This window comes from Protopterus annectens, chromosome 13.part0 (genome assembly GCF_019279795.1).
Source record: "Protopterus annectens isolate FY-2018-M chromosome 13.part0, PAN1.0, whole genome shotgun sequence".
In the NCBI taxonomy this organism is placed as follows: domain Eukaryota; kingdom Metazoa; phylum Chordata; order Ceratodontiformes; family Protopteridae; genus Protopterus; species Protopterus annectens.
Genome location: NC_056747.1, coordinates 634,162,684 through 634,190,467, shown reverse-complemented (window position 1 = coordinate 634,190,467; position 27,784 = coordinate 634,162,684). Strand labels below are relative to the sequence as shown.

Genomic DNA, 27,784 nt, shown 5'->3' with positions numbered 1-27,784 from the left:
ATGTCTGGAGTTCCCCATAACACTGTCAACTGTTGGAATACATGAGGATCCAACTTCCACTCGTGAGGATCCACTATTTGTCTGCTCAAGACATCTGCTAAGGAGTTCTGTGCTCCTGGTAGAAACCTTGCCTGAAGATTGAGGTGTAGATTGAGAGCAGTTTCCCACAGAATCATCGCTTGCCTGCAAAGAGGGTAAGAATGGGTTCCCCCCTGCTTGTTGATGTACCACATGACAGTAGTGTTGTCTGTTTGAATCAACACCTGCCCTGGGAGAAGTAAATCTTTGAAAGCCATCAATGCAAACTGGACTGCTAACATTTCCTTCAAGTTGATATGCAAATGTTGGAGTTTGACAGGCCACGTGTTTTGCACCCATTTTCCATTGAGGTGTGCTCCCCAAGCCTTGTCCGAGGCATCTGTCGTTAGAATCTGACTCGCCTCTGGCCGGGCCACAGAGAGTCCCTTGTTTAGGTGACATTCCTGAGCCCACCACAAAAACTCCTTCTGAATGCAAGGTATTATCTGAATGACAGTGTCTAGATCTTGGCAGTGCTGTGTCCATACATTTTGAGATACCATTGAAGCTTCCTCATATGCAATTTGGCATTGGGAAGCACCAGAATACAAGATGCCATGAACCCCAAGGCTTGAAGGACTGTCCTTGCAGTCAGCCTGGACCGTAGAGACATTTGATGGAAATAAAGAGAAAGGCTTCTTTGTTTGTCCGGGGTCAAAAGGCCATCTGGGAAGCTGTATTCAGTCTCACACCCAGAAAGCACATGTCCTGAGAGGGTACTAGACTGGACTTTGTTTCGTTCCCAGAATACCCTAGGCATCTTAACACTGCCATCACATACTGTAGATGATGAAGAAGTTCGTCCTTTTCTTGTGCAATAATCAGGCAGTCGTCCAAATAAGGATAAATCTGTATTCCTCTTAGTCTGAAAAATGCTATCACTGGAGCCAGAATCTTTGTGAACACTCTGGGCGCAGTAGATAAGCCAAAGGGCAATGCAGAGAACTGATAATGTAAATTCCCAGCCCGAAACGCAGGTACCTCCTGCAACTGGGCCTGATAGGAACATGAAGGTAAGCCTCTTTGAGATCCAGAGTAACCATCCAGTGATCTTTTCCCAACAGAGGTAAAAGTTGTTGTAAAGTCAGCATCTTGAACTTTGGAATGTCCAGGTAAGTGTTGAGGATAGATAAATCCAAAATTGGTCTCCACGTGTTCCCTTTCTTTGGAACTAGAAACAGGCGAGAATAAAATCCTAGGCCCACTTCTGACAGAGGAACTGGCTGTATAGCTCCTATTTGAAGAAGTAAAGAAATTTGTCTGTGAGCCTCTATCCTTTGCCGAGGAGGGACGCCTGGCATGCCTTTGAAAGGAGGCATGGTATGGAAATAGAACTTGTAACCTCGGTTTATAATGTCCAATACCCATTTGTCCTGGGTGACTAAATGCCAATTTTGCTTGAAAAGAGCCAACTTTCCTCCCAAAGGAGCTGCCAGGCAAGAAGAATCTGGCAGCTGAAAATGCAGGTCATTGGGCCTGTTTACGAAAGGACTGGCCCCTGCCCTCACTAGCAGATTGAGCAGGCGAACTCCATTGTCTCGGCCTGAAGGTACACAGAGCTCTGCCCCTACCACGCCTAGATCTACCCCTAGACTGAGAATCAGAAGAAGGGTACGTCCACCCCTTAGTAGGCCAATTTCTACTAAACTTTGGAGGTTGTACCTGCAAAAAATCTTTAACAGTCTGCATAGACTTAGCCTTGTCTTCCATTTTCTTTAAGACTGACTCCACAGGAGGACCAAACAAAACTTCAGACTGTAAAGGGGCATCCAGAATTCTAGACTTAACATGCTCAGACAAATTCTGATCCTTAAGCCAGGCGTGCCTACGAATAACTGAACCAGTGTCAGCCACCCTAGAAGAAGCCTGTAAAGCATCAAAACCACATTGCAAAGAGTGCTTACCCACCTGTTCAGAAACATGCACTAAATCCTGCAATTCTTTACACTCTATGCCCTCTGCCAAAGCATCCACTTTAGATCTTAGCTGAGAAAGGAGGAAATTCTGATACTTCAACATATGAAACTGGCAGTTCAAAGCTCTCATTGCTAAAGTAGAAGAGGCATACACCTTCTTACCCCATCTATCCAAAGCTCTAGCTTCCTTATCCAGAGGCACCGGATTCTTAACAACAGAGGCTCTAACACCCTTAGGCCCCTGACTAATAGTTTCCGGGTCTGCCCTAGGACTCTTATACAGATATTTATGAGCCTCAGGCACCCTGTAATACCTGTCCGGTTTAACTGGGGCAGGGGGCACAGAATCTGGATTAAGGGAAGCTTCCGAGAAAACATCTGAAACAACATCCAAAACCGGAGGTATAGCTAAGGGTCTATGCTGTGGTAAAAACAAGAACTCCCTAAGTCTCTTCCGAGAATCAGAGTAATCCTGCCCCTCCCACTTAAAATGCTCCCTCATGGAATGCAGAGTTTCTGAAAATGAAAAATCCTCTGGAGGAGAAGCAGAAGGAGTGGAATCCTCTGCATCAGAATCAGAATAAGGAGGGAAATCTTGAATGTCTTCAGCAGAAGACTCTGAATCATCTGAGGCCTGCTCCAAACTTTCCAACTCTGGCTCCATCCTGGGCCTCTTATCAGGAGGGGGCATAGAACCTCTAATTAAAGTAATCAAATCCTCTGCCATTTTAAGCATGTGCTTTTTAGGCACAGACCCTGAAGAACCAGAACTGATACCAGAGGAAGGCAAGACAGACCTGCCCTTAGAAGGAGCCTTAGAAACAGTAGCAGAGGGCCTAACCACCTTAGGCATAGAAGGGAGAATAGTAACCTGAGAGGCCCCTTCAGCCTGACCTGCCTCCTGAGAGGCCACATCCTGTAAAATCAAAGTTTCCCCCTGGGACTCAACAGAAACTTCAGCCGGATCCACCTGTTCAGCTGTAGCTTCTAAAGGTCCGGCGTCCGAAACGGACGAATCATCCTGCCTAGGCTTTAAAGATTTGTCTTTGCGCTTCTTAGTAGAAGCAGGCGTCTGAACATCCGACGGCATATTATAATTACACCTCTTGCCAAAGACTAACCTAGCGCAATCTAACCTCCGTTTTATAGTGCGCTTATTAAACCTAGCACAAAACCGGCACCCGACTACGTCGTGCTCCGGTCCCAAACAAGGAATACAAAGCGAGTGGTAATCCCTATGCGGTATCTGTTTCCCACAAGAAATACAATTATTCACTTTTTCTGACATCCGGTAAGTAACTGAGGCAAGAAAAAACAAAAATATTCCCCAACGGGGTATCAGTCTGAAACTCCGAAAACGAAAAATTTCAGAACGCCGAACGGCACTTGCAACGCTGCTTCTGCATCGGACCATGCGGCAAAAAAGACTGAGGATATGACGTCGGTCATGCGCCTTTATACCCTGACGCTCTGATGTCAGATCTAGGTGCCCATGACCGACGTCAGCCTAATACTTTGGTATTCGGGCCGACCGAGGACAGCGGACTACCCATAAGTAAGGACTGCAGCAATGTGAGATGAAGAACATCTGCTTTTCAGTTCATAACCTGCTACAGATCACCCACCTTGTCTCAGGACACCCACTCGGCATTCCTGAGAACATTGGAGAATATGAAGGTCTCACCAAACACCATGATATTGGGGGATTTCAACTACCCAAACATTGACTGGGAAAACTACTCAAGTCCCAACTCTTTTGCCCAACGGTTCCTGGAGTTTATAAACTCAAATGCCATGGAACAACTGGCCACCACTCCCACAAGAAGGGACAACATATTGGACTTGGTCATCACCAACATGGGGGCTCAATGTTCCACACCAGAGATAAATCCCTCGCTTGTTGGTAAGCTCAGACCATAAACTTATCACCACATCTCGACTCCACCCCCAGCCAAGTAAACCACTGTGAAAAATTTCTCAAAGTAAACTTCACACTTCTCAACACAGAGGTGGAAAGTTTCAAAGCCCCCAGGCTAATGGAAAATGCTACCCAAACCACATAATCCTTTACAAATGCACTCTATGAGCACCTACAGGAATACATGGATTGTGCCATCCCAAGCAAAACCAAGACTCACTCCTCCAAAAACAGGAGACCAGTCTGGTGGACCCCGGCCATAAATAAGCTATACAACAGAAGGAGGAAATGATTACATGAAAAGGCAAGATCCCAAAAAGGGAAGGCATCCTTGATCAGTACTAGCAAGAAACTTCAATCCCTCATAAAATCATAAAGGCCAGCTTCGAAAGAAAAATCGCCAAAGATAATCACAAGGCATTCTTTAGATACGTCAAGAATCTGGTTGGCAGCTCTCAGATCTGCTCTGAGCTGGTGCAAAATGGCACAAAATACACTGAACCCACTGACATTGCTTTTCTTTTGCAAGCTTCGAAAGAAAAATCGCCAAAGACTCTAAAGATAATCACAAGGCATTCTTTAGATACGTCAAGAATCTGGTTGGCAGCTCTCAGATCTGCTCTGAGCTGGTGCAAAATGGCACAAAATACACTGTACCCACTGACATTGCCAACATCCTGGCGGACAGGTTCAGTGCAAACTTTACCCCTCCTTCCCCCCCAAAACAGCCAGTGTCTATCCCAGAAGAATGCAGTCCCCCAGACATCACAGACACACAGGTGAAAGCAGCCCTCTCCAAAGTAAAAAACGCAGCATCAATGGGACCGGATGGTATCCCGGGCTGCGTCTTACACAAGCTCCAAAATGAACTAAACCCTCACATAAACTCACTGTTCCAACTCAGCCTCACCACAGGTTATGTACCCAAAGAATGGCATACAGCAACAGTGATCTCGCTCCACAAAGGTGGCACCACAATGGATCCCGGGAACTATTGCCCTATAAGCCTGACTAGCCTGGTCTGCAAGGCTATGGAGCGCATCATCATGGATCTCAAACAAAAACATTGGGAACCTCCAAACACTGGACCCCACCCAATTTGGCTTTGTTAAGGGCAGATCTTGCCTCTTAAACCTAGCTGACTTCTTTGAAACAGTTACCAAAGCCTTAGATGAGGGAAAGGTAGTCCACACAGCCTACCTAGACCTCGCAAAGGCCTTCAACACAATACCCCACTCTGATATTATAAATAAGCTTACCAGCTTAAATATCAACCCATATGTCACAAGATGGGTTGCAAACTGGCTCAGGGATAGAACTCACATGGTCAGAGTCGCAGGTGCCATGTCCAACTCTAAACCAGTTACAAGTGGCATCCCACAGGGCTCAGTCCTGGGACCCCTCTTGTTCGGTATATACTTCTCTGAGGTACAGGCAAACACGGGAGGACTGTGGCTGACCAAGTTCGCAGATTATTGCAAACTGGGAGCCATAATTGACTCTCCGGCTGACATAAGCATCCTCCAGAAGGGCCTTACGGAGACAGATACCTGGTGTCAGAACCATGGCCTCAAGCTAAATGCAAAAAATGCACAGTCATCCCCTTTGGGAAAAACAAAGTGCCCACAAATTACCACATAGGAGGTAATCCACTAAGTACAGAAGAAGTAATTAGGGATCTGGGGACCCAAGTAGATAGTAACCTCTCCTTTGATAATCACATTGCCAAAGTGGTTAGAAAAACCTTCTATATAGCCAACCTAATCACAAAAGGGTTCACATCTAGATCAAGAGAGGTCATCGTGCCCCTCTACTCATCGCTCATCAGGCCCATAATTGAGTACAATGCCCCATTTGGGATGTACCTTAACCGACACCTGCAACAGCTGGAGAGACCTCAAAAATACCTCACCAAAAGGATTGTGGGCCTCAAACAGATGCCCTATGCAGCTCGACTAAAGAAACTCCAGCTCTACTCAGTTGCTTACCGCCTACTCAGAGACGATCTCTGCCTGACGTACAAGGCCATGTCTAACCCGGAATTGTTGGACATACTTCACCTCAAGAAAACCAGATCCATTAGAGCTACACGCTCCAGGGATTTAAACCTTAGCACAACAATAAATAAGACATGCTGGAGGGATAGATTTAAATCCCAAAGGCTTCCCGCGCTTTGGAATAAAATCCCAGTCCATGTTAGGCAGAGCCCCTCGCTGACCCTCTTCAAGAGAAATCTTGATGAGTGGATGGGAAATCGTAAATTTGCTCCTGGGATCACTTCTATGGCCCTGCTGGACAAAGGCGCAGGAATCTAGTCTAAAAGGGAGGTGAAAGCCAACACATTCTGGCTAGGCTTATAAATGCCGTAAGGCAGATAGCCTAGTACCTACCTATAAACCTATGAACTCATTGAGGCTTGGTTACCTGTTCTATGGTAAAACAGTTAACCTGTATGCTTTGAATGCCACATAACAGTTTATTTAGAATGCCTTTCTTATGCTACACTATTATGCTGATTTTGACCACTTACCTATGTTAATGTGTCAAGTTCTTCTTTTTTTGGTTTGCTAATAGTATATAGTTCTAGTGTGTTTTTCAATATGATTACTCCTGTATTCACTCTATTTATATTTAATTTTGCTGTTTTCATTAATTACAAGTAAATAAATAAATGAAAAAAACTGACATGGAATATTCAAGATTACACAGTGCTTTGTTTGGGTAAAGATGCTGGGGAATACAGGCAATTATGTTTACTAACAGTTGTTTTTAATAACTTAGATTTCTGCCTTTTAGTTTAACTGGCAGTTAAAACATCCCGTGATGAAAGCAGCAGTGGAGAAGTATAGGAATTGTGGCCTAGAAAAATTGCATACTAAAAGGTCTTTGAAGAATTACAGAGACAGGTACAGCTATTACATAAAAATAATTTTTGGGTGGGATGGACAAATAATTTAAGAGTGTAGCTCCACAAACAATAATGAAGTGGTCGGTGCAATAAGCACACATCAAATTTCTTATCAAGCACCAGCCGAAAATAGTACAGAAATGTCATTTCTGTGCACTCCTGCTCACTTATCCACTGTGTCCGCCAGCCGATGCAGAGATATGACGTGGGGATGGAGTTTACGATGAAGAGGCTAACAAAAGGCCTTCCAAGCTGGCCCGGAAAGGTTGGGAAGCTGAATGTCAATGCAGTCTCTGTTAGAAACCAGAAGTCTTATAGGTCATCTACTCAGATTACAGAGGGTGGTAACATCTGATGCCATTGCATTACCCACCTCAACAGGTAAGAGGCTCAGCCCAGCTGCGATAAGGATGATGGTTTTATTTCCCTGATTGATCCCCTGCTCCCCAGGGCTAAGAGTGAGTGTTAACAAGAAGGTCAGCATTCATAGGACACAGCAGCCTAACTGGCAAAGGATCATACTGGAGGTACCAAAATGGTTGACCAAGGGGTTAGAAGCTGCTGTTTGTTACCGGGAGGGGAAGAAAAATATGCATGTGTGTGCACATGTAGATATAAATACATATTAAAAAAGAAAAGTAAGAATGAGGACCAAAACTTGATTTGCAACAGCAAGGATATATTGGGTGGACATTAACAGAACAAATATGATCCAGAGGGAAGCAGAATGTAACTAAATACCTCTATTGTAGTGAACCTTAATGCAGAGAAAGAATTTGACACAATCAGTTGAATTTTATGTGTAGGATCATGGAAGCAAAAGTGAAGGCACATGGGATGAAAGTGAGTACAGATATGCCAGTTGTAATGGATGTAAATGGTGGAAACCAAAAGTTGAGAATTGAGATAGAAGAGAAAATAGTGGAACAGGTTAACAGCATCAAGTATCTGGAAGGGGTGGTTAAGGAGAAGGAAACTCTGAATGAGGAGGGCCAAAGAGCTAGAATCAGACGGGTTACAGACAAGTGGCACAGAGTGTCAGGTGTACTATATGACAGAAGAATGCCAAAGAAGCTGAAAAGTAAGTTGTACAAAACAATGGTACGACCAGTACTACTGGTACAAAAACCTGGACAGTAAAGGCAGAGCAGATGAAGAAGCTAGAGCTGATGGAGATAAAGAGCTTCATATGGGTGGCAGAATGCACACTGTGGGACAGACAAAGGAATGAGGGCACAAGAGCAGAAGCCAAAGTAGCCTCAATTGCAGAAAAGGTCAAAAAGAACAGATTACTGTGGTTTAGACACACGTGCAGAAAAGCAGAAGACAATTTGGTGAAGAAGATTTGGGACAGACAGGAACAAGGCAAGAGGAAACAAGGACATCCAGCAAAAGGGTGGATGGACTGTATGAGAGAAGACCTGAAACAGTCAAGGCATGAGTGTTGAAAAAGACAGGAGAGTGGCACTGAGTAGACAGAAATGGTGATAGTTGACAACACCAAAACCCCATGTAAAACACTAGAAAAAGGTTGATGATGACGATCGTGCCAATGGAAGCTTTTACATTCCCTTACAGAATAATAGGGTTAATTAGTGGGATATATGAAAGGCTGGAAGGTTCCTCTATGACAAGCTGTGTATTGTTCCATCCATCCATCCACAACCCCTTTTCCCATCCCCTTCATTTGCTTTATATTTAGACCCAACGGGGCTTGGCATAATTATTTAGGTGTTTATCTTCCAGACATGAGGTTCAATGTTTGAGTTCCATCGTTTTGAGGGAAATTGGCTAGGCTTAAAACGATCCATAAGGGCAGCTAGCCTACTACTTACCTGTGAACCATTGGCAAATGAAATAAGGTATTCACAAATTCAAGGCTATTTGGTTTATATTTAGAGCCACTGGCAAAGAAAATAAAGGACTCACAAATTCAAGGCTGTAACTGGTATGGTAATTAAGAAAAGTTAGCTTTATTTGCAAATGATACTATTTTCTACTTGATAAATCCAAACAAAGGACATTTTGGTGTTGTGGAACATTTTGAAAGAGTTTTAAACATTTTTGGGATATAACATTAATGAAAATAAAGGCTACAGCAGTAAACTATGTACTCACAAATCAATTGGTGCAGCAATACCCATATTTATGGGGACAAGGCTATAGTGGTAAATTATGTACCCACAGACGAACTGGTTCAGCAATACCCACATTTATGAGGATATGTTAAGATCAAGTATTCAGGTATATGGATTAAAAAGGATTCCGTTATGGCAGCTACGGTTAAGTGGGACCAGGATAGGGCATAGAGGTGAGAGCGGGTCAAGCTGTCCAGGGATGGGGTTGATAAGGCAGGGAACAAAGGAACCTGCCTTTTCAGTTTCGACCTTGGCTGCTTTCAGCTTCAACTTTCAGCGTGGTGTTCTTTGCGAGGAGGTAGGTCTTTCCTTTATCTTAGTCTGTAGAGCAGGGAACTTGGAAGATCACAGGTCTAATGGTTTAGTAGAGGTAAACTATTTAAGCAGTTTTATTTGGTAGTGCTTGAAGGCACCTCAAGGTTACCTTGTTTTAAAGTGTCATTTTACACGTAGATTGAAATACATTTTGGCTGGTTGGATTCTTTGTAGTCATAATGGTCAACCATTACGCTCAGATGCTTTTCGTTGAAGTTAGATGCATAATTGAGTGAGATGGCGCACACACACACACACACACACACACACACACACACACACACACACCCACACACACACAAAAAAAGAAGCCGGTGTGCGATTTTCGGTGGAGGAAGGAGTAGCAGTGTTTCAACTGTAAAGTAGTCAAGTGAATATGTTGGTGTTGTCACGATTTGTATAAGATGTTATGTTGTGGGTCAACGTAAGTGATGTGAAATTACTAGCAAATTGGATGGGAAGCAAGTGCTGTGTTAAATAATTCCAGTAAGAGCAGGCTGATGAGGCAAAGTGAGTGATCAATGTTGGTAAGGCTGGCAATGGTAAACAAATAGTGCAAATTTTAGTAATGGCAGGTACAGCTGTACCAATCTTGGACAAATTAAGGTGATAGTAGGATTTTGGATGCAGATCCTCAAGAACAACAGACATGTAGAATATTATATTCATAAAGTAACAAAATATTCTAAGAACTAAGACAACATGGGAATGGTGAAAGGAGATTTTGCTAATAGGGATGAGGGTGAGGGGGACATAGATAGATAAGTGTGGCAGAAATTTACTTGAAAAAATGGAAATGGAACCAAGGTTTTAGGAGCAAATAACTAGAGAGGGAAAAGTAACAGAGTGGGATGAGGCTAAGCAGAAGTCTGGACTGCAGGTTAGAGACTGCCTCCTGTACCAGGGATTGAAAATACAGACAAACAAAGTGATAGGGGAATGCTAAGAGAAAGACCAGCTCTGGTTGAGTTTTCAGTTACATTTAGAAAGTACAGTTGTGTACACTTACCATAAATGTAGATGTTCGAGTGTATTCACTGTTGCAGTCATCACACTTGGGTTTATCCTGCCAGGGGTAGCCCTCAGTCGGCCTGAATACCAGAGACTTAGTATTTCTGCGTCGGTTGCTGTTGCTTCAGGACTGATGTCAGGTCATCAGGGGTATACAAAACGGCAGCCAACGCCATTACATCAGTTTTTCTTGCCCCAAATATCAGAAGCCCCCAAAGAGGGAGCTAAATTATGGTGGAAAAAACACCACCAGTAAAAAGTAAATACCAATAGCCCTGTAAGGAGTGAGTAAAAGAAAGAGAGAGAGAGAGAGACAAGGAGGCTAGGGGTGGGAAACCAGGACTGCAACAGTGAATACACTCTAATATCTACATTTACGTTAAGTGTACACAACTGCACTATGTTCTTCGTGTTTCACTGTTGATTCCCAAAGCTGAATAATGGGTGGAGGCAGTCAAGAAGAGTTGGGGCTAGCTAGTATGTCCTGCAGGATTGCTGTTGCAAAGCCCGCCCTGGATTTGGAAAAGATAGGCAGGTGGTAATGCTTGGTGAAGATGTGAAGAGAACTCTAAGTAGCAGCTTCCAGAAAGTACAGTTTTGTACCTACCATAAATGTAGATGTCCGAACTGGATAGCATCTGCAGTCATAACAAATGGGTTGTCCTGTCGTCAGGCAGCCCTTCGGTCGGCCGGATTCCAAAGTCCGGGTCCGGCTTCGGCTGATGTCGCACTTCACCCGACATCATCTCTGCTGGTCTTCGGGTATAAAGGCATCAGCCGACGCCATTTTCCTCAGTGTTTCTTGCCCCAGATGCCAATTGCCCTCTTGGAAAGCTAAATTTTGGATAAATGCCAATGTTTCCAAAATAGTAGAAGGCAAACACAAAACATAAACATGTATGTACATATATACAAACAAATACACCATAAGAGACTCCCCCCCCAGCTAGCTATCAGGAGGGTAAATACCCTAGGAGTACCACAGAGGGGAAGGAGGGAGGGTAATCCTGACTGCAGATGCTATCCAGTTCGGACATCTACATTTATGGTAGGTACAAAACTGTACTATGTCCTTCATGGATGCATCTGCAGTCATAACAAATGGGTAGAATACCATAGCCAAACTAGGGGAGGAGGAATAATAATTACGGTGTAGTCAGGATCCCTTGCAGTACAGCAGTGGCAAACCCTGCTCGGGATCTAGAATATAGAGGTAAATTATAATGCTTGGCAAATGTATGTACGGAGGTCCAAGTAGCCGCCTCAATAATGTCCTTGGTTGCCACTCCTCTTAAGAAAGCTGTGGTAGTGGCTGTAGCCCTTGTAGAATGAGGTCTTATGTTCTGTGGAATTGGTTTTCCATGGTAGGAGTAACAGAATCTTATGCAATTTCCTATCCATTTGGAGATTGTCTGTTTGGAAATTGCTTTTCCTTCCCTTCCTGTTGCATAGGCTACAAAGAGCTGGTCAGTTTTTCTGTTACCTTTGGTTCTGTCCAGGTAGTAGCGTAACTGTCTGTGTACATCCAAGGTGTGCATTATTCTTTCACCTGTGTTTTGTGGATTGGGAAAGAAGGTAGGTAGGTGGATTGCCTGGTTTAAAGACACTCTGGATACCACCTTAGGCATAAATGTAGGATTAGTTCTCATGGACACCCTATCTTGATGGAAGATTAGGAAGGGTTGCACTGCCATTAAGGCCTGTAGTTCCGAAACCCTCCTTGCTGAAGTAATAGCCAGTAGGAAAGCAGTTTTCCATGACAGGTGTTGTAGATCTGCTGTTGCTGCTGGTTCAAACGGTAGTAGTGTCAACTTTTCTAGTACAAAGTTCAAGTCCCATGCTGGTAATGGTGGTTTCCTAGGAGGTTTTACATTCTTGATCCCTCTGAGAAACTGCCTGAGTAGAGGATGTGAAAAGACAGGAGGATCAAAGCTGTATTCTGCTGAAATAGCTGATGCATGTATCTTGATGGAGGAATAGGACAGGCCTGTATGTAGAAGCTCTGCCAAGTACTCCAGTATGTTAGCAATATCTATGTTCGACACATCTTTTCCTCTTTCAGTACTCCAAATGACGAACCTTTTCCATTTTCCTGCATAGTTCCTTCTTGTAGAAGGTCTGCGGGCTTCAAGGATAATGTCTTTAACCCTTTGTGAAAGGTCTGGGTTAGTTACTGCTATGTGATGTTCCAGGCAGTCAGTTGCAAGGTTTTTAGGTTTGGATGTATGATGTTGTAGTTGTTCTGAGTTAACATCAGAGGCATCAGGGGTATTGACCACATTTTCTCCCGAGACATGCTCCTCAGCAATGGGTACCAGTGTTGTCTTGGCCAGTTCGGAGCTATCAGAATTATCCTTGGACGTTCCTCTTTGATTTTCAGTAGTACCTTGTGCATCAAGGGAAGAGGTGGGAATGCATAAGGATAGAGAGTCCACCTTCCATGCAAGTGGGTGGACTGTCCTTGTGCAGAATTTTTTGAGCTGGTGATTTTGTGGGGAAGCGAATAAATCTATTTGTGGCATTCCCCATTTCTTTGTGATGGCCTTGAAGATGTCCGGGTGTAGCATCCATTCGTGAGCATCCGAGGTGGTTCTGCTTAAAATGTCTGCTAGAGTGTTCTCTTTTCCCGGTACAAATATTGCCTGTAACTGGATGTTGTAGCTGAGAGCCAGATTCCAAAGGTCCAAAGTCATTCTGCATAGGGGGTAAGAATGAGTGCCTCCCTGTTTGTTGATGTACCACATGACTGTGGTGTTGTCTGTCCTTATCATCAAATGGCCTTCTTTGAGGAATGGTCTGAATTTTAGGATTGCCAGTTTTACTGCCAGCATTTCTTTTTGGTTTATGTGCAGGTGCAGCTGGTCCTGAGTCCACAGTCCTTATGCGCATTTGTCCAGCATGTGTGCCCCCATCCTAGGTCTGAGGCATCCGTTGTGATGGTTTGGTTTGCTCGAAAGTTGTGGAAGGGTAAGCCTGGGTTTGACTGGCATGCCCGAGCCCACCATAGGAGCTCCTGTTTTAAGCATGGGATTAGTGGTATTTCTGTTTCTAAGCTGTGCCTGTGTTGAGACCATAAATTCTTTAGGTACCACTGTAACTTTCTCATATGCAGTCTGGCATGTGGGACCAAGATTATGCATGATGCCATGAAGCCCAAGGCCTGCAGAACTTTTCTTGCTGTTAGTTTGTTCTGCTTTGTTAATGCCAAGAAGTAAAGAGGGAGTTCTTTTTGTTTTTCTGCAGTTAGGAATGCCATCTGTTTTACTGTGTCCAATTCCGCGCCCAAGAAAGTTCTTGTCTGGGATGGTATCAGTCAGTCTTGACTTTTGAAAATTGACTGTGTATCCCAGGGCTTGTAGCAAGTAAATGACCCTTTGTAAATCTGTTGTCAGCTTGCTTTTTTTGTCCGCTTGTAACAGGCAGTTGTCCAGGTATGGATAAATTTGGATTCCCTGTACTCTGCAGTGAGCGATTACTGATGCCAGGCATTTTGTGAATACTCTGGGTGCAGTGGATAAGCCAAAGGGCAATGCTGAGAATTGATAATGCTCTGATCCTGCAAGAAATCTGAGGTATCTTCTGCAATTTGGTCGAATGGGGACGTGCAGGTATGCCTCCTTGAGATCTAGAGTTACCAGCCAACACTCCTTGCCCAGCATGGGAAGAAGTTGCTGTAGGGTCAGCATTTTGAATTTTGGGACAATGATGTATGTGTTTAAGATGGACAGGTCGAGAATAGGTCTCCAGTTTTTTCTTTTCTTGGTACTAGGAAGAGTCTGGAGTAGAAACCTTTGCCCTGTTCTGTTATTGGTACCCTTTCCACAGCTCTCATCTTTATTAATTCTGCTGTCTGGTGCAGGGCTTCTATTTTTTGATTTGGGGGCAGGTTTGGCATTCCTCTTTTACTGGTAAGGTGTGGAAGTGGAACCGTAGCCTTGGTCTATGGTTTGCAAAATCCACTTGTCTTTTGTAATATAGTGCCAATTTTTCGAGAATAAGGCTAACTTTCCGCCTAATGGTGCTGCTATTTGCTCCCTGGTAGGCGGAGTCAGAGCCAAGTCACTGTGATTGTCCTGTTGCAGTGGCAGTGGTTGCGTCTGTGCCTCGGTTATTGCCTTGCCACTGTCGTCCTCTGTAGGCACCTCCTCTGGATTGATTTCTGCCCCTAGAGCGTCTGTTCCTGCCCCTTTGGGATCTTGTGGAGTCAGGAAAGGACCAATTCTTGGCAGGCCAGTTCCTGCTAAACCTTGGGGCTGAACCTGTAGGAAATCTTTAACTGTTTGTACAGATTTTGCCTTCTCTTCCATTTTCTTCATTACCTGCTGGGCAGGTTCCCCAAATAGACTGGCCTTATCCATAGGAGCATCCAATAGCTTAGCTTTAACATGATCCGCAAGACCTGTTCTTTCAACCATGCATGCCTTCTTATCACTGTGCCAGTCATGGCTGATCTAAATGAAGCCTCCAGTGCATCATAGCCACATTTTAAGGAATGGTTACTAACCTGTTGGATGTTATTCACCATTTCTAATACATATTTCTTATCTAAAGATTCATCAGAGGACAGCTTTAATTAACTGATCAAGCATAAACTCTTGGTATTGGATCATGTGAAACTGACAGTTTAAAGCTCTAGCAGAGAGAGTAGCAGAGGTGTAAACTTTTTTCCCCCATCTCTCTAAGGACCTGGATTCCCTTTCAGAGGGAATAGGGTTTTTTGCTGTGGTCGAGGCTACTGCCTTAGGCCCCTGGGATATAGTTTCGGGGTCAGCAAGTGGGGCCTTGTATAGGTGGTGATGAGTGTCAGGCACCCTGTAAAATCTATCTGGTTTGGCAGGGGCTGGAGGTAAAGAATCAGGAGCAGTGCAGACATCATTAAATGCATCGTCCACAGCAGAAAGTACAGGAGGTATAGCTAGGGGCCTATGTTGTGGTAAGTGCAGAAAAGTCCTAAGCCTTTTTCTTGAATCTGAGAAATCTTGTCCCTGCCATTGGAAATGTTCTCTCATGGCATGTAAGGTTTCCCCAAAGGAGAATTCCTCTGGTGGAGAGGCAGCTGGAATGGATTCTTCAGCATCTGAATCTTCATAATTGGAAAAAGGAGCCTCTGGCTGGTCTGTAATGTCTGAGTCATCCAGAATCATCAGAGGACACAGGCTCGGTGGGCTCTGCTCTAGGTCTCTTTCTGGGGCTGAGAGGCCCTGTCTGGGTGAGATTGGGATCCCCTAATTAAGGATATTAAATCTTCTGCCAGAGTAAGCATTTGAGAACTAGAAGTGGGCCTGAGTGAGGGTGGTTTAACAGGCACTGATTTAGCTGATTTGGCTGCTTTAGCCCTGGCAAAGGCCTTAATAGACATGGCTGCAGGAGGCCTAGCAGCACCACGTGCTGGGGTAGAGATATCCAAGGGGATGGTGTCTGATAGATCAGTGGGAACCACAGTTGTAGGCAAAATTTCTGAGGCTGATTCAGATAAGGAAGCAGGAGCCTCAGTAGTAGTCATGGATTCGCTGAAGATTGACCAATTTTCTCGGTTTCTGCGAAACCGAGACACTCAGCGCTTGCTTAACCGTGGTTTCGGCGAAACCGCGGACCGCGAGTGTCGGCCTTTTCTTTGGCGTTTTTAACAATTTGGGTAGTCGGAGGATCCGGCGGCATAATGTACGCAAAATCTGAGCCAAAAACTGTTCAGCAAACTCCGACCGGCCTAAGCGTTTCGGTTGAAGGAAGCACAGGCCAAACAGGCTGCTACGCCGTGGTCTGGGCCTAAGCAAGGCAAACAGTAAGAGTGGAAATCTTTATGAAGTATTTGTTTCCCACAAGTTAAACAGTTATTGACTTTTTCTGACATCGGCTGAGGCAAGAAAGAGTCCCCAACGGGTACTTAGCTTTAGAAGTCTTCGAAGTAGTATTCGGTAGTAGTAATCTCTGGATCTGATCGACCGACACTTGCGAACAGCTTCTGCTTCGGGCGCCACGCGGCAAGAAAGACTGAGGAAAATGGCGTCGGCTGATGCCTTTATACCCGAAGACCAGCAGAGATGACGTCGGGTGAAGTGCGACATCAACCGAAGCCGGACCCGGACTTTGGAATCCGGCCGACCGAAGGGCTGCCTGACGACAGGACAACCCATTTGTTATGACTGCAGATGCATCCATGAAGGACATCGTCCCTGGTAGGGACTCCTCTGAGAAAGGCTGTAGAGGTTGAAGTTGCCCTAGTGGAATGCATTCTGACCCCCTGAGGTGGTGGTTTCCCATGGATAAAATACAGTGTGCTATCCATTTGGAGTTTGTTTTGATATGGCCTTGCCCTCTGTCCCTGGTGCAAAGCTGAATAGTAATTGGTCAGATTTCCTGAAGGGCTTAGTCCTATAAAGGTAGAATCTGAGCTGTCTGTGCACATCTAAAGAGTGTAGGATCCTTTCCCCTTATTTTGAGAATTAGGGAAAAAGGTGGGCAAATGGATAGATTGGTTGAGAGCCACACTGGACACCACTTTAGACATAAAAGTAGGGTTAGTCCTGAGGGAGACCCTGTCAGCATGAAAAATAATGAAGGATTCCACAGCCATACATGCTTGTAGCTCAGACACTCTTCTAGCTGAAGTGATGGCCAGAAGCAAGGGTCTTTTCCAAGAGAGGAATTTTAACTCTGCTGATGCTGCAGGCTCAAAGGGGGGAGGGTGAGCTTTTCCAACACAAAATTAAGGTCCCAAGCAGGGGTGGGGGCTCTTTTTGGTGGCGTTAAGTTGTTAGCCCCTCTCAGGAACTGTTTGATGAGAGGGTGAGAAGAGAGGTGGCTCACTGCTGTAATGAGCAGAGATGGCAGAGGCATGGATCTTAATGGAAGAGAAGGATAGGCCTCTGTTGAGTAGGTCTGCTAGGTAATCCAGGATTAGAGGTAAGGACGGCTGTGCTGTATCCGCTCCTTTAGAGTGAATCCAGGAACAATACCTTTTCCACTTATCAGCATAGGATTTCCTTGTACTGGGTCTTCTGGCTTCACGAATGACATCCAGCACCTGCTTGCTTAGGCTGGCCACTGGAGGAGAATTCAAGGAATAAGCCAGGCTGCAAGGTTCAAGGTTTGCAATTGCAGATGCAAGATCTGTCCCTCCTACTCAGTGAGGAGGGGTGGGATCTGGGGTAGGTGCCATGGTGACATGGTAACAGACTGCGCAGTAGTGGGTACCAGTGTTGGAGTGGGCAGTCTGGAGCAATCAGGATTGCCCTTCGTCTTTCCTGCCTTATCTTGAGTAGTACTCTTGTAAGAGGCAGAGGGGAAAATGCATAGATTGAGAGGTTTGCCCACTGGAAGGATAGGGTATCCACTTTCCAGGCCTTGTTGTGAGGTACCCTGGTGCAGAATTTGCTGAGCTGGTGATTGTAGGGGGAGGCAAATAGGTCCATCTTCGGGGTACCCCATTTCTGGGTTAGAAGCTGAAGGTGTTGCGGTCTAATTGCCACTCATGTGGGTCTAGGAGATTTCTGCTCAAGTTGTCTGCCAGAGAGTTTTGTTTGCCTGGCAGGAATTGAGCTTGCAGGTGAATATGCACAGCTGAGGCCATGTTCCACAGAGTCATGGCTAACCTGCAGAGTGGGTAAGAGTGGGTTCCCACCTGCTTGTTGAAGCACCACATCACTGTGATGTTGTCGGTTTTTATTAGAAGGGGCCCCAGTGAGAGTAGGGATCTGAAAGCTGTCAGAGCGTGCTGAACAGCTAGCATCTCTTTTTGGTTGATGTGCAGATGAATTTGGTTTGGGCTCCAGTGGTCCTGAATGCACTTGCCATCCAGATGTCCACCCCAGGCATAGTCTGATGCGTCTGTGGTTAGGATCTGGGCGGCATGAGGTTGTGTAAAGGGAAGATCCTTGTTGTGGTTGCATGATGCTGCCCACCAAAGAAACTCTGTCCTGAGCCAAGGTATTATAGGTATGATAGTTTACAGGTCCTGAGAATGTTGGCACCAAAGACTTTTTAAGTACCATTGAAGTTTCCTCACATGCAGTCTGGCATATGGAATTAGTAGAATGCAGGAGGCCATGAACCCTAGAGCCTGCAGGATTTTCCTTACGGATAGCTGGGTTCTGGTGGCCATTTGAGCGAAGTAGCCTGTCAGATAGGCTTGTTTTTCCTGTAGTAAGGAATGCCATCTGGGATGCTGTGTCTAAGCTTGCTCCCAGGAATACAATTTTTTGACTGGGGACTAATTTTGATTTCTTTTCGTTGATAGTGTACTCCAGGGAGGTTAGAGAGTCCTTTACAAAAGTCAGGTGCTGCAACAGCTTTTCCTGACTGTCTACCTGAATCAGGCAATTATTCAAGTAAGGGTATATTTGAATCTGTCTCTGTCTGCAATACGCAATGGCTGGAGCCAGACATTTTGTGAAAACTCTGGGAGCAGTGGATAAGCCAAAGGGAAGTGCAGAGAACTGATAATGCATAGATCCTGCCCTGAAATGTACATATTTCCTGCAGGAGTGCCTGATAGGGATGTGCAAATAGGCTTCCTTTAGATCTAGGGTGGCTAACCAGGCATCATTGGACAGCATAGGGAGAAGCTGCTGTAGGGTGAGCATTTTGAATTCTGGTACCATCAGGAAGGTGTTTAGAATGGACAGATCTAAGACTGGGTGCCAGGTGCCCTCTTTTCTGGGTATCAGGAAAAGGCTGGAATAAAAACCTTGGCCTGAATTGCCCTTATGGAGAGCAGGGACTAAACTTGGTTTTGTGCCTCTGCCCACTGGTTTGAGGAAGGTCTGGGAACCCTTTTGGGGTTGGGCAGCATGTGGAAATAAAATCTGTACCCCTGGGATACTATGTTGAGGACCCATCGATCGTTGGTGATGGAGGTCCATTTTTTTGCATGGTGGGCAAGTTTTCCTCCTAGGGGCATAAGCAATTGAGCAGAGGTGAGAAGTGGAGTTGAGAAGTCACTGTGAATTCTTTCTGTAAGGATGGCTTAGCACTCCGTGTTTTAGAAGTGGAGGTACTCCATTGCTTAGATCTCTGCATACCCTGAGACCGTAATCTGGGGGTCTGTTTCCCCTGGGTCTAATCTGAGATGGCCTTGAGGGGGCTGGAAAGGACCAATGTTTCGAGGGGCAATGCCTACTGAATCTTGGAGGCTGCACTTGCAAAAATCTTTGACTGTCTGCACAGACTTAGCCTTTTCTTCCATCTGTTTTAAAACCTCTTCTGCTTTGGTGCCAAACAGATTGTCCTTGTTCAAAGGAGCATCCAATAATTTTGATTTGACATGGTCTGGGTAGGTCTGCTCCTTAAGCCAAGCATGCCTTCTAAGTACAGAATCTGTGACTGCTGCCCTGCAAGATGCTTTTAGGGCATCAAACCCACATTGCAGGGTATATGCTTGTTGACTTGGCTTGCAGAATGCATAAGCTCCTGTAATTCTTTATTTTCTGCACAGTCAGGAAAGGTAGACATTTTTTGCTTAATAAGCTCTATAGTATTTTGCTGGTATTTCAGCATGTGGAACTGACAATTCAATGCTCTAATGGTGAGAGTTGCAGAGGTGTATACTTTTTTACTCCATCTGTCTAAAGCTTAGGAATCCCTGTCTGAAGGGGTGGAATTCTTAGCTGTAGTTGCTTTTATTCCTTTAGGTCCTTGGGAGATGAGCTCTGGGTCAGCAGTAGGATTTTTGAAAATAAATTTGTGAGAGTCAGGGACTCTGTAGTACCTGCCTGGTTTCCTTGGAGCAGGGGGTAAAGTATGGGGAGTTACACTGGATTCCCATAAAGACATCATCCACAACATCCAGAACAAGAAGAATAGCTAAGGGTCTGTGCTATGTAAATCTAAAGATTCCCCGAGTCGCTTTTTGGACTGAGGATAATCCTGGCATTCCCAGTGGAAATGCTCTCTCAAAGTATGTAGGGTTTCACCAAAAGAGAAATCCTCTGGAGGGAAGCAGAAGGAATGGATTCTCTGCATTTGAATACTCATAGGCAGATAAGGGCATGTCTTCATATTCAGAAACTTCAGTCGTCGGACTCTTGGTCAGTTAAAGCTGCTGGGGACAAGTCTCTTTCTTTTAGCAGGGGGAAGACTGGCTTCCCTAATCAGCATGATCAAGTCTTCGCCATTTTAAGCATTTGAGATTGCGGCAAGGAAGCAGGCTTGAGTTTGGGTGCGTCAGTTTTTAAGTGTAGCTCGTACTCTTGGCCTTAGTAGCCGCCTCAATAATGTCTTTGGTTGCCACTCCTCTAAGAAAGCTGTGGTAGTGGCTGTTGCCCTTGTAGAATGAGGTCTTATGTTCTGTGGAATTGGTTTTCCATGGAAGGAGTAACAGAATCTATGCAATTTCCTATCCATTTGGAGATTGTCTGTTTGGAAATAACTTTTCCCTTCCCTTCCTGTTGCATAGGCTACAAAAGTTGGTCAGTCTTTCTGCTATTTTTTGTTCTGTCAGAAATAGTGGCGCAGCTGTCTATGTATACATCAAGGTATGCAGTGATGCTTTCCCCTCTGTTTTGTGGGTTGGGAAAAGAAGGTAGGTAGGTGGGATTGCCTGGTTTTTAAAGACACTCTGGATACCACCTTGGGTAAATGTAGGATTAGTCTCATGGACACTCTATCTTGGTGGAAGATTAGGAAGGAAGGGTTGCACTGCCATTAAAGGCCCTGTAGTTCTGAAACCCTCCTTGCTGGAAATGAAATTGCTGCTAGTAGGAAAGCAGTTTTCCATGACAGGTGTTGTAGGTCTGCTGTTGCTGCTGGTTCAAAGGTGATAATTAATCCAACTTTCTAGCACAAGTTTAAATCCCAAGCTGGTAATGGTGATTTCCTTGGAGGTTTGTTCTTGATTCTTCGTGAACTGCCACCAGGCAAAGATGCGAAAAAACAGGTGGATCAAAGCTGTATTCACTGAAATAAGCTACATTCACGTGTATCTTGATGGAGGAGTAGGACAGGCCTGAATGAAGAAGTTCTGGATACTCCAGAATGTTAGGCATATCTATGTTTGACACATCTTTTCCTCTTTCCGTACTCCAAATGACAAACCTTTTCCATTTTCCAGCATAGGTTCTTCTTGTTGAAGGTCTCGTGCTTCAAGAATAATGTCTTTAACTCTTGGGAAGAGTTCTGGATTAGCTGCTGTATGTGATGTCCATGCAGTCAGTTACCCAGCGTTTAGGTTGGATGTATGATACTGTAGTTGTTCTGGAGTTAACATCAAAGGCATCAGGGAATTATTAGCCACATATTGTTCAGGACATGCTCTTTAGTGATGAATTTTCCAGTGTTGTCTTGGCGGTTTGATGTCAGGATTATCCTTTGGGCGTTCTTCATGATTTTTGTGGTGGCAGATTAGAATGTGCTGTTAAACCTTCCGGATTGAAGGAAGTGGAGTCCACTTTCCATGCTAGTGGGTGGAATGTCCTTATTGCAGAATTTTTTGAGCTGGTGATTAGGAGTGATCACGAATAAGGTCTATCTGTGGCTGCCAGAGATGGTCTTGAAGAATGTCTGGAGTGCAACTTCCATTCGTGGAGCATCCGAAGTGGTTCTGCCAAGCATATCTACTAGGAATTATTGTGCTTTCCAGTACAAATATTGCCTGTAACAGACTCTTTGTAGCTGGTGCCGGGGTGCAGCTCAATTCGTGCAGATCGTTACCTCCCTGTTTTGTTGATGTACCCACATGACTGTGGTGTTGTCTGTCCTTATCATCAACTGGCCCTCTTTGAGAAATGGATTTGAACTTTGGATTACCAGTTTGCAAGCATTTTAGATTGGTGCAGGTGAAGTTGATCTGTATCCCTGAAAATCCTTACCACTTATTTGTCCATATGTGGGCCCCCATCCTAGGTCGGCGTCTGTTGTGATGGTCTGGCTTGGTTGACATCTGGGTGAGCCTGGGTTATTCATGCCACGGTGCCATAAGACTCCTGTTTTAAGCATGGAATTGAGTGGGATTTCTGTTTCTAGACATTGTCTGTGTTGGGACCATAAATTCTTTGGAATTCCCTATGGTTTCCTCATAGCGTGCAGCGGAAATGGGACCAAGATTATGCATGATGCCATGAAGCCCAAGGCCTGCAGAACTTTCTTGCTGTGCTTGTTCAGTTTTGTTAGTGCCAAGTAAAGGAAGTTCTTTTGTTTTCTGTAGTCCAGGAATGCCATTTGTTGTACTGTGTCCAATTCAGCCAGAATGTCCTTGTTGGATGGTATCAGCCTTGACTTTTGTAAATTATTGTATCAGTCCTTGTAGCAAATAAATGACCTTGTAAATCTATTTGTCAGCTTGCTTGTTGTCCCCTTAGCGGGCAGTCGTCCAGGTATGGAGTAAATTTGAATTCCCTGTAGTCTGCAATGGCGATTACTGATGCCAGGCATTTTGTAATGGTCTCTGGTGATGAGCCAGACGTACTGAGGGGTACAGTGGTGGCCGATGCTGCAAAATCTGGTATCTTCTGCAGATTGGTCGAATGGGGACGTGCAGGGTATATGCCTCCTTGAGATCTAAGTTACCAGCCAAGACTGCTTGCCCAGCATGGGAAAAAGTTGCTATGGGGTCAGCATTTTTGAATTTTGGGACAATGATGTATGTATTTAAGGTGGACAGGTAGGGGTGGTCTCCAACTTTTTTCCTTTCTTGGAACTAGGAACTGGTCTGGAATAGAACCCCTTTTCCTTGTTCTGCTGTGGCACTCTTTCCACAGCTCTCCTTGTTTTGTACTCTCCATTATCTGGCGTAGAGCCTCTGTTTTGATTTGAGATTTGGCATTCCTCTTTTGGCGCAGTAAAGTGTGGAAGTAGAAACCGGTAACCTTGATCTATGGTTTTGTAAAATCCACTTACATCTTTTACATTGTATAGTGCAGTTCTTTGAGAAATAAGGTTAACTCGCCCTAGAGGAGCTGCTATTTGTTCCTAGTGGCGGATTTGGGATTCAGAATCACTGTGGTTTACAGTAGCACAGAGTGTAGTGGCAGTGGCTATGTCTGTGCCTCTGTTGTTACCTTGCCACTGTAGTCCTCTGTAGGCACCTCCTCTGGATTGGTTTCTGCCTCTGGAGCGTCTATTCCTGCCCCTTTGAAATTTTGTGGAGTCAGGAAAGGACCAATTTTTGGCAGGCCAGTTCCTGCTAAACCTTGGGGGTTGAACCTGCAAGAAATCTTTAACAGTTTGAACAGATTTTGCCTTTTCTTCCATTTTCTTCATAACCTGCTGGGCAGGTGTACCAAACAAACTTGTCTTGTCCATAGGAGCATCTAGTAACTTAGCTTTAACATGATCCGGTAGAGCTTGTTCCTTTAGCCATGCATGCCTTCTTATCACTGTGCCTGTCATGGCTGATCTAAATGAAGCCTCCAGTGCATCATAGCCACATTTTAAGGAATGGTTGCTAACCTGTTGTATGTTATTTACCATCTCTAATACATATTTCTTATCAAGAGATTCATCAGTGGTTAGTTTTTTAGTTAACTGATCAAGCATAAATTCTTGGTATTGTATCATGTGAAACTGACAGTTTAAAGCTCTAGCTGAGAGAGTAGCTGAAGTGTAGACCTTTTTACCCCATCTGTCTAATGACCTTGCTTCCCTTTCAGAAGGAATTGGGTTTTAGCTGTGGTGAGGCTACTGCCTTGGGACCCTGGGATATAGTTTCTGGGTCTGCAAGTGGGGCCTTGTAAAGGTGGTGATGAGTATCTGGCACCCTGTAAAATCTGTCTGGTTTGGCAGGGGCTGGGGGTAAGAATCTGGAGCGGAGCAAACATCATTGAAAGCATCATCCACCACAGAGAGAACAGGAGGTATAGCTAAGGGCCTGTGCTGTGGGAGGTGCAGAAAGGTCCTAAGTCTTTTCTGGAGTCTGAAAAATCCTGTTGCTGCTATTTGTTCCCTGGTAGGCGGATTTAGGATTAAGTCACTGTGGTTGTGCTGATGTAGTGGCAGTGGCTGTGTCTGTGCCTCTGTTGTTACCTTGCCACTGTCGTCCTCTGTAGGCACCTCCTCTGGATTGGTTTCTGCCTCTGGAGCGTCTATTCCTGCCCCTTTGAAATTTTGTGGAGTCAGGAAAGGACCAATTTTGGCAGGCCAGTTCCTGCTAAACCTTGGGGTTGAACCTGCAAGAAATCTTTAACAGTTTGAACAGATTTTGCCTGTTCTTCTCTTTGTTCATAACCTGCTGGGCAGGTGTACCAAACAAACTTGTCTTGTCCATAGGAGCATCTAGTAACTTAGCTTTAACATGATCCGGTAGAGCTTGTTCCTTTAGCCATGCATGCCTTCTTATCACTGTGCCTGTCATGGCTGATCTAAATGAAGCCTCCAGTGCATCATAGCCACATTTTAAGGAATGGTTGCTAACCTGTTGTATGTTATTTACCATCTCTAATACATATTTCTTATCAAGAGATTCATCAGTGGTTAGTTTTTTAGTTAACTGATCAAGCATAAATTCTTGGTATTGTATCATGTGAAACTGACAGTTTAAAGCTCTAGCTGAGAGAGTAGCTGAAGTGTAGACCTTTTTACCCCATCTGTCTAATGACCTTGCTTCCCTTTCAGAAGGAATTGGGTTTTTAGCTGTGGTCGGCTACTGCCTTGGGACCCTGGGATATAGTTTCTGGGTCTGCAAGTGGGGCCTTGTAAAGGTGGTGATGAGTATCTGGCACCCTGTAAAATCTGTCTGGTTTGGCAGGGGCTGGGGGTAAGGAATCTGGAGCGGAGCAAACATCATTGAAAGCATCATCCACCACAGAGAGAACAGGAGGTATAGCTAAGGGCCTGTGCTGTGGGAGGTGCAGAAAGGTCCTAAGTCGAGTTCTGGAGTCTGAAAAATCCTGTTGCTGCCATTGGAACTGTTCTCGCATGGCATGCAAGGTTTCCCCAAAGGAGAATTCTTCTGGTGGGGAAGCAGCTGGAATGGATTCTTCAGCATCAGAATCTTCAAAATTGGAGAAGGGAGCCTCAGGCTGGTCAGTTATGTCTGATTCATCAGAAGAATCATCAGAAGACACTGGCTCAGGGGGCTCTGCCCTAGGTCTCTTCTCTGGGGGCTGAGAGGCCCTGTCTGGGTGAGATTGAGATCCTCTAATTAAAGAAATTAAATCTTCTGCCAAAGAAAGCATTTGAGAACTAGAAGAGGGCCTGGATGTGGGGGGTTTAACAGGCACTGTTTTAGTAGTCTTAGCTGCTTTAGCCCTGGCGAAGGCCTTAATGGACATGGCAGCTGGAGGCCTAGCAGCACCACGTGCTGGGGTAGAGACATCCAAGGGGATGGTGTCTGATAAGTCAACCACCGTAGTGGGTAAAATTTCTGAGGTCGATTCAAGAGTTGTAGCAGGGCCTCAGTTGTAAGAATAGGTTCAGCTGTACTTTGAGCAGTTTTCTCGGTTTCGGCGAAACCAGACACTCATGATTTGCTTTACCGTGGTTTCGGCGAAACCGCGGACCGCGAAGTGTCGGTCTTTATCTTTGCGTTTTTGGGGTAGTCGGAGGATCCGGCGGCATAATGTCGCAAAATCAGAACCGAAAAACTGTTCTGCAAACTCCGACCGGCGCCTAAGCGTTCGTCGGTTGAAAAGGCACAGGCGAACAGGCTGCTACGTCGTGGGCTGGGCCTAAACAAGGCAGACAGTAAGAGTGGAAATCTTTATGAGGTATTTGTTTCCCACAGGTTAAACAATTGTTAACTTTTTCTGACATCGGCTGAGGCAAGAAAGAGTCCCCAGCGGGTACTTAGCTTTAGAAGTCTTGAGTAGTATTCGGTGAAGTAATCTCTGGATCCGACCGACCGGCACTTGCGAACAGCTTCTGCTTCGGGCGCCACGCGGCAAGAAAGACCGAGGAAAATGGCGTCGGCTGATGCTTTTATACCCGAAGACCAACAGAGATGACGTCGGGTGGAGTGCGACATCAGCCGAAGCCGGACCCGGACTTTGGAATCCGGCCGACTGCAGGGCTGCCTGATGACAGGACAACCCACTTGTTATGACTGCAGATGCATCCATGAAGGACATCTGATAATGCATAGATCCTGCCCTGAAATGTACATATTTCCTGCAGGAGTGCCTGATAGGGATGTGCAAATAGGCTTCCTTTAGATCTAGGGTGGCTAACCAGGCATCAATGGACAGCATAGGGAGAAGCTGCTGTAGGGTGAGCATTTTGAATTCTGGTACCATCAGGAAGGTGTTTAGAATGGACAGATCTAAGACTGGGTGCCAGGTGCCCTCTTTTCTGGGTATCAGGAAAAGGCTGGAATAAAAACCTTGGCCTGAATTGCCCTTATGGAGAGCAGGGACTAAACTTGGTTTTGTGCCTCTGCCCACTAGTTTGAGGAAGGTCTGGGAACCCTTTTGGGGTTGGGCAGCATGTGGAAATAAAATCTGTACCCCTGGGATACTATGTTGAGGACCCATCGATCGTTGGTGATGGAGGTCCATTTTTTTTGCATGGTGGGCAAGTTTTCCTCCTAGGGGCATAAGCAATTGAGCAGAGGTGAGAAGTGGAGTTGAGAAGTCACTGTGAATTCTTTCTGTAAGGGGATGGCTTAGCACTCCGTGTTTTAGAAGTGGAGGTACTCCATTGCTTAGATCTCTGCATACCCTGAGACCGTAATCTGGGGGTCTGTTTCCCCTGGGTCTAATCTGAGATGGCCTTGAGGGGGCTGGAAAGGACCAATGTTTCGAGGGGCAATGCCTACTGAATCTTGGAGGCTGCACTTGCAAAAATCTTTGACTGTCTGCACAGACTTAGCCTTTTCTTCCATCTGTTTTAAAACCTCTTCTGCTTTGGTGCCAAACAGATTGTCCTTGTTCAAAGGAGCATCCAATAATTTTGATTTGACATGGTCTGGGTAGGTCTGCTCCTTAAGCCAAGCATGCCTTCTAAGTACAGAATCTGTGACTGCTGCCCTGCAAGATGCTTTTAGGGCATCAAACCCACATTGCAGGGTATATGCTTGTTGACTTGGCTTGCAGAATGCATAAGCTCCTGTAATTCTTTATTTTCTGCACAGTCAGGAAAGGTAGACATTTTTTGCTTAATAAGCTCTATAGTATTTTGCTGGTATTTCAGCATGTGGAACTGACAATTCAATGCTCTAATGGTGAGAGTTGCAGAGGTGTATACTTTTTTACTCCATCTGTCTAAAGCTTAGGAATCCCTATCTGAAGGGGTGGGATTCTTAGCTGTAGTTGCTTTTATTCCTTTAGGTCCTTGGGAGATGAGCTCTGGGTCAGCAGTAGGATTTTTGAAAATAAATTTGTGAGAGTCAGGGACTCTGTAGTACCTGCCTGGTTTCCTTGGAGCAGGGGGTAAAGTATCGGGAGTTACACTGGATTCCATAAAGACATCATCCACAACATCCAGAACAAGAAGAATAGCTAAGGGTCTGTGCTGCGGTAAATCTAAAGATTCCCCGAGTCGCTTTTTGGACTGAGGATAATCCTGGCATTCCCAGTGGAAATGCTCTCTCAAAGTATGTAGGGTTTCACCAAAAGAGAAATCCTCTGGAGGG

General features: G+C 45.1%; 1 protein-coding gene across 2 annotated transcripts in view; it reads right to left on the bottom strand.

Moving 5' to 3' along the window:
• Window positions 1-27,784, bottom strand: part of NXN (nucleoredoxin) — a 1,413,319-nt gene that overhangs the window by 427,084 nt on the left and 958,451 nt on the right. The gene's annotated exons all lie outside the window — the stretch shown is intronic.